Genomic DNA, 7,468 nt, shown 5'->3' on the forward strand with positions numbered 1-7,468 from the left:
ATAACGTACAACAAAGCAATTAACAACTTTATTAATGTTAATGTTACTGGCAACTGTACAAATAAAGCATATTTTAAAAGTATTCTTACCGAGTTCAGTCTTCTTCAACCTGGCCGGCCGCAGCTTCTCCACTCTGAGGAGGATTTCTGAGACGCACCGGTTAAAAACAAATAAAACCGCTTCGATGCTAATCCGCGCCGTGTCCATCATGAGTCCGCTAACTGACAGCGCGCTGTCCGGAGGCGGGGTTATATTCTGGGCGAATGACCGAACAGAGTCTGACAGTACAGCGGAGCCCCGGAGTCTTGCTATCAGGGTGGTTTCTCCCAAGGTTTTTTCTCCATTCCGTCACCGATGGAGTTTTGGTTCCGCCGGCTTGCTTAGTTGGGGACACTTAATTTCCAGCGATATCGTCGACTTGATTTATCGTCGAACTGAGCTGGATGATGACGTCACTGAATTCAATGATGAACTGCCTTTAACTGAAAAATGAGTATTTACTATCGTCACTTTGCATTATTGACACTATTTTCCTAATTAATGCTGTACAGTTGCTTTGACACAATCTGTATTGTTAAAAGCGCTATATAAATAATAAAAGAAAAACAAAGCCAGATCAGCAGCATCTTCAAACAGCAGTTGTCATGAAATTAATTTAATTATTATGAGCAGGGAATAAAGCTGCAAATATCTCATTTCCAGACAGAGGCTCTCTGACCCCAACTGTTTGATAAATCTATAAACCAGCGTAAAGATGGCCAGTGTACAAGGCACTGTTGCAGAAATAAACTAGATTAATAGAGTGAAAATCTCAACTCGAATCGTTAAACTCTGACACAGCTGTTGGCGTTGATTTCAGTCATGTGAACTCATGTATGTTCAGAATCTTATGAAGTTTGATTACGTCTGTGTTTTTGGAAATCTTTTCTAAAGATGCTGTTGTTTGGGTGTTTTAGCCTCGCCTCCACCAGCTGCCAATCAAAAGACATGCTTTAACACAATGTCAAAGTTTTGAAAAAATGTCTAATGCTGTTTAGTAATATATTTATTTTAAATTAATTTCAAGAAACAACTGTACAGACAATAAACATTACCGCAACAATGCATTCGTGCATATTTAAAAACAATTTACAAAATGTGAACAAGAATACTAACATGCATACAAAAAAGTACAAAAAAAATCTGTAGGCTGATGATTGTATGATTCCGTTTCAGTGCTGATTGAACATATTTCAGTGCTTTAGTTCCTGTACAGAAACAGATGAATCTCCCACGGTTCATGTGTCAGATTCTCCAGCAAAGTTCGGGTTGGTGAACGCAGGCTGTTGACAGATTGTAAAAAAACTTTAAATGCAGACATTTTTTTTAGTGTTTACTGTCATCAAACATGTTGAACACTCGTTAAGCAACTTTCTCTCATTCAGGTTAAACAGGGTAAATTGAGACGTCAAGTCATCGATCACAAAACTTACCACATCAATATTCTTGGTTTCGTGTTTGAAGAAGCTGATATCTCCTGGTTTTACGGCCTTCACACTAAAGACATAGTACATCCCGGCCAGGATCAGTGCTGCGCAGGCGATCGCTCCGATAACGGCCCCCGCGATCAGACCGCCGTCCACTGCGTCACAGACAGCAGCTTCAGTCACAACAGCACATGAACACTAGTGTGTGTCAGTAAAACCGCTCAGTTCGTGAACTCACTCGGTGACGGGTCAGTCGGGATGACGATCCCATTATCATCGGTCACATAATCTTAAAACAAGAGAAAGTGCTATTAGAAGCAGGGCATGGAATCAGCTGTCCAGTTTTGGACTGGATGGGTTTTTCTGTCGCGTGACTTTGAACTGGGTTGTGTTGTGTGTTTTGAGTATGAGCTGTGTCTGTATAAAGGTTTTAGATCTGGAGCGTCTCCGCTGTTCAACTCACTAAACTTTAAGAAATGAAGCCGTGTCGGCTCAAAAACGGTTTGAGAGTTTGTCTGAATGAAGGAGTGTGAATGAGGTGAACCTACACTGCCGGTGTCGACACACGAAGCCTCTCTTCTGCATACAGTTGTTGTCGGTCCACGTGCCATCGTGATACATCTCCACGCAGTTCTCTTTCCCCACGTCGCCATCGTGAAACGCTTCGTTGGGTTCTCCAGGAGCCCAGTTTGTGAAGCCCAGAGACGTCAGATCCGTCCAGGCCCATGTCGTTCCAGGTGCCCTGGATGAAGCGCGAGGGAGCATGCATGCTGACGCACCCTTCTCCCTCGTGATCGGTCGGTTCCCCCGGGCCCCAGTGCGTGAAGAACACCGGCCAGCCGTCGGACCATTTGTACGAATCACTGCCAGCCTGCAGAAGAGGAGCAAGGCTTGAGTTCTGTTTAACATTAGTTACGCTCATTAAACTGTGAGGAAGTACCAGTCGGCGGAGTCGACTCCTGTACGGCTCCAAATATGAAGGCCTGGTCATAGCTCATGTCCACACTGGCCAGGTTCCCTCCCTCCTTCACACAGGCCTGCTGAGCCTCCTCCCAGCTTTTGGGCTCAGAAACCAGCTTATAGCAGCTGCTGTAGCAGGTGATGTATCCGGATGGACACGGGGTGCTGGTGGGCGGCGGGACCGGAATGCTGCTCGCTGCGGAAAACGGGTTAGAGTTGGGTTAAACTTCAAGCTATCTCAGAGTTAAGGGTCATCTTTTGAAAGGTCAAACAATTCTGGTAACTGGTAACGTAAACTCTTATCATGTGATTCCCAGCCCTGTTTCTAGAGTGTTTATATAGCTACATTTAGAATGAAGACACAAGTGAAGATGTCAGTACATTTCTTCATAGAGCACACCCATCCTCGCTCGTGGTCACAGTTCTCATGGTTCCAGCGGCCCGTGACCAGGTGATTATGGGAGATCGAAGTGCAGTGTTCCTGAGAGAAAGACATCAGAAATCACCATCAGCTCTTCTGCAGGTGCCATCAACTAGCTTTATCTTTAAAAAATACTATAATTACATATTACATATCTATCTAATCTACAACACAACAGTAATTCCTCACCTCCCCATCAACGTTGTTTGGCTCTTTATCGGCCCAGTTTGTGCATAAGACCGGACTGACTCCATCACTCCATGCAAACCTCCCTTCATGAAGCCTATCAGATAAACCGATCCAAACGCGGACAACCAGATCCCTGAGATAACTAGCCACAAAATCTGGAGAGAGGGTCAAAATGTCACACATTTGGACAACATTCCTGAAGGACAGCGTTTGCATGGACTTTGAATCTGACACGTCACTGTTGCTGGATATAGATCATTAAATAGATGATAAAAAGCAAACAGAGCATGCCTAAAAGTGAAACGAGCTTACAAAAAGTTTGAATGGAGTTAAAAAAAAAAAAGGAAAGAAAGGAAAGAAAAGTTTGTTAAGACAATATTTAACAACCATGTTTACCAAGCCATCATAATAAAAAGAGGAATTTCAACTTTGGGCTAAAATTGCAAACAGTGTACTTCAACATGATTAACAACTCTATCAACCCTCTATTAACAAGGGAGGGTCTGCTATTATAACATCCTACAAAGTACCGTTTTCATTCTGATCATCGATGACGGCGAGATCTCCTTTCTGCTGTCTGCACCAATCCCGTGCATAAGTCCAGTTCGCCTTGATCTCAGACTGATGATAGTGGTTTCTTTTGAATATGTAGCATTTGTTGCGGAATTTCATCCATCCTGGAACAATCAATATCACAATGTTTCTTTAGGAAAAATAAAATCACTGAACCTTTGGCAGATTAGCCTGACCAATCACTGACTGAATGCCTGTCCTTGATTCATGCAAGCTTTATGTCTGGATTTATGCATGTTGTTTCATGTCAGCTGTACCCTCGGGGCAGTTTCCCTCCCATGATGCCGTTGGAGGCGGCGGCATGTGGTCGTTTCCTGGATATTTTTTACACACGTAACCAGCATTGGCGCGTCCAAAGTTTGCATCATTCCACGAACCTATCGAAAAACAAAACATTCACATTTAAACCACTTGGATCTCTGAATCCTAAAAGCATCACATGTTAGTAAACAAATAAATACAGCTACATTTGATAAATGTTCAAACAACACAAAATGTGAAGTCTGTTCTGCACAATAAATGGACTATCTGACTTCTGTATTTTTAAAACTAGTCATTGTTAAGCATTGACTGACACAGCATTTGGGTTGTAAATTTTATTCTTCTTGTTTACTTTTTGTTGTACTGGTTTATGAATGAGTTTATAATTCTTATTTATTATGTGTTATATATTGATATATTGTAATGTTTTGACAAGCATCCATTAAAAGAAACATATTATGGCAGCATTATTATATACCAAGAATATGACTGACGAAGGCAGCAAGCCGAAACGTTTGTTTTTATCTCCTACTAAAATAAAGAGATTTAGAGTGCAGACCTTGAGTAACGTTTGATATAAGAAACAGGTCTTTGCACCTACAAAAGCTGGGAGAGCACGGTGAGTGTTGAGCGGTCGGCCTTCCATTACATTGACTCTCCCATTACACAGACTGTTACATGTCACCCCGGACTACATTTCCCATGTTCCATTTCACTGATTACACTCTCACCTGTAGTCAATCTCTCACACACACACTACATAACACCCACTCAGACCCTTCTCAGATCGCAGAGTATTGTTAACATTTATCCCTGTGTTAGCGATAGCAACATTACGGAGCCATTCCGAGTTTTTCTGAGTCTAAGTCTAGTCTAGTCCTGTTCATTGCCTGGTCTATCCGTGTCTTGAACCTAGCCTGTTTGCCTCGTCCTGTCTGCTCTCTGCCTGCCTTGGACTTTAGCCTGTCTTGGATTATCCCTTTGCCTTGCTGTTTTGGACTTGGTTTGCACCCTGCCTGAACTCTTTCCTGTTTGTGGGTTACCCGTTTGCCTCGCCCTCTGGATTACATTCGCCGTCGATTGACCCACGCCTGTCTTTGGATTACTCTTTCGTCTTGCCTGAGCTATACCTGTTGTTGTTGTCGACCCATGCCTGTTTTATGATCACATCTTTGAATAAAGCTTTGCAGATGGATCCGCACGTCCCTCGTCTTAGTCTCCCCGTTACAAATATTATGATGGAGATGATTAGGGTTTTCAAAAGTACAGTGGTTAAAAACAAAAACAATGTAAGTTGTACATTTAGTAATTTCAGTATTTATAAGGTATGCTAATATGAAGTACAGTAACATGCACATTAATATGAAGGATCCGGATCTAGTGTAAAACAATATTAGTGCACCTGGATGTCTATTCATCTGGACACACTGTTCTTCTCCGTTTGCATTGTTGGGTTCTCCGGGACCCCAGTGCACATACGTCACCGGAGACAGATCGACCCACCTGAACACAGAAACAGCTCTATAGGACTGACTGTCATGCCAGAGAACACGTTAAAAACACGTGGAAACAAATGCTACTAATATTCTCTTTTAAGGCTTACAAATACTCTCCTCCCGCAACCCCAAACATTCTCATTCCTATCCAGGCCGCAGCTGCCTGACCGGGGCCCACCTGAAAACAACACAATCAGACCAGTGCTTTCACAGATCACGATTCATTCATCTTTAATGTGCAGTCTTACGAGGATTCATGTCATTTGTGAAGAATTCTCAAGTCACTCCTAAAAATCACTGATCAAACATTCAAAAGCCTGGAGCTTTCATACCAGGCTGACCACGAAAGACTGCTCAGCTTCATCAGCGATGGACACCAGATGAGCTTTCTCTTCATAACACCTCACAAGGGCCATGTGAAAGTCCACGATATCTGTGTCATTATAGTAATAACAGATGCCACTGTTCTTCCTCCAGCCAGGGTTCGATCCGCACTCAGGAGCTGAAGAAAAAAAAAACATTAATAAACACCTGCAATAAATAAACTAATTCTGACCCCACATGTACAAATACGTTTGCATGTTACTTTGCTATTTGCTCCATATTTTTGAAAAGGAATAGCATTAAATTTCCTACATTTCTCAGCATTTTCCAAACACAATCTCAGGTCACAGAACCGGAGCATGAAGGTTATTTCACTGGTAATAACTGATTCCATTGTTACCTGGTACAGGCGACGGAGGCTCCGGCGGTATAATGGGTTTCTTTCCTTTAGCAATCATGCAGATCCAGTCCTGGTGGGCATCACAGTTTAGGTCGTTCCACCAAGACGTCCCGTTTTCAGTGGTCACCATCTCCACACAGTTTTCTTGGCCATTGTGATTATTGGGTTCACCGTGGCCCCAGTTCGTGTGACTGACCGGCGTCCCTTCGCTCCAGTGGTAACCTTAGAGAAGAGAGGTTAGAAGTCCACTGTGAACAGCTGTGAAAAGCACCAACACAAACATATCAATGAGAAGACCGTTAAAAACACAGAACATGAACTTTAATAATCACCACTCTTAAAAATGGCTTATCCTGGGCTTTTGCAGGCAGCAGAGATTTGAAACATCATGTACATGTGAATGGAACACTGTTTCACAAAACCACCGGGTTTAGGCTAGAGAGTGTGGTTTTTGTGGTCGTGTAAATGCATGAGAACATTCAGATGCATATTTATTGGAAGTTTCTTGTTTTTAAATGTGTGTGCATATAAATACACTTACACATGTACAAATGGTGCCCAATCCTGTCCTGTAGATCTACCTACCTGCAAAGTTCAGCTCCAACCCTGATTAAACACACCTGTCTGTAATTATCATGGAGCTGAACATTGCAAGAAGGTAGATCTCCAGGAACAGGATTGGGCACCCCTGATCTAGATGATTCAAGAGTTTTTCTATGATAGACAATGGCGGTATAAGCGGCATCCTTCAGCTTTTTGAAGCGTGTGCATGTGAAGAACTGAACTAAAGCTGCTTACTGACGGCGGCTCATGTATGTGCAGTGCATGTAGATGTGAACACCGCTTCCTAACAATACCCCTCTCTGTGGTGTGCATCAGTCAGTGGAACTAAGCACGGCTTAAATCACCCTGTAGCAGTTTCTGAAGTGAGGTTTTCCGCCCCAGTCGCTCGTGCACCCGGTCACCGGAGGCAGCGTCGGAGCTCGAGTCGGTAGAGAGATGCCGTTACGAGGAGCTTCACACACAAACGGGAATGATTCTTCACACTGTTTGTTATTCCAGAATCCTGCCAGCGGGCTGGTCGACATCGTGACACAGGATCCAGCAAGGTTATCTAGAAATACAGTGAAATCGGATTTGATTATGAGCGGTGATGCAGTTCTCAGGTGTAACGTCTAGGACAGAAGGATCTGCGGTGTGAACTGTTGAATTACTTGGCTCGTTGCGGCCCCAGTTGGTGTAGGTTATTAAAGCATCATTGTCCCGGTAATAGTTGACACCCGCCACCCCTCTCTCGCCCGCAGCCCGATCCACCAGTCGCCGGAGTATCGACTCATCAGAGTTGTGAAGTGAGCCTGTTCGTACCTGCAGACGGCGA

The 7,468-nt window shown here is 43.5% G+C and overlaps 1 pseudogene; it reads right to left on the reverse strand.

Moving 5' to 3' along the window:
* Nucleotides 1–594: 594 nt before the first annotated feature.
* The window catches only part of LOC107693477 (macrophage mannose receptor 1-like), a 30,077-nt pseudogene continuing 23,203 nt past the window's right edge, over nt 595–7,468 (reverse strand).

The sequence above is a fragment of the Sinocyclocheilus anshuiensis genome, unplaced genomic scaffold, assembly GCF_001515605.1.
Source record: "Sinocyclocheilus anshuiensis isolate Anshui unplaced genomic scaffold, SAMN03320099.WGS_v1.1 scaffold1582, whole genome shotgun sequence".
In the NCBI taxonomy this organism is placed as follows: domain Eukaryota; kingdom Metazoa; phylum Chordata; class Actinopteri; order Cypriniformes; family Cyprinidae; genus Sinocyclocheilus; species Sinocyclocheilus anshuiensis.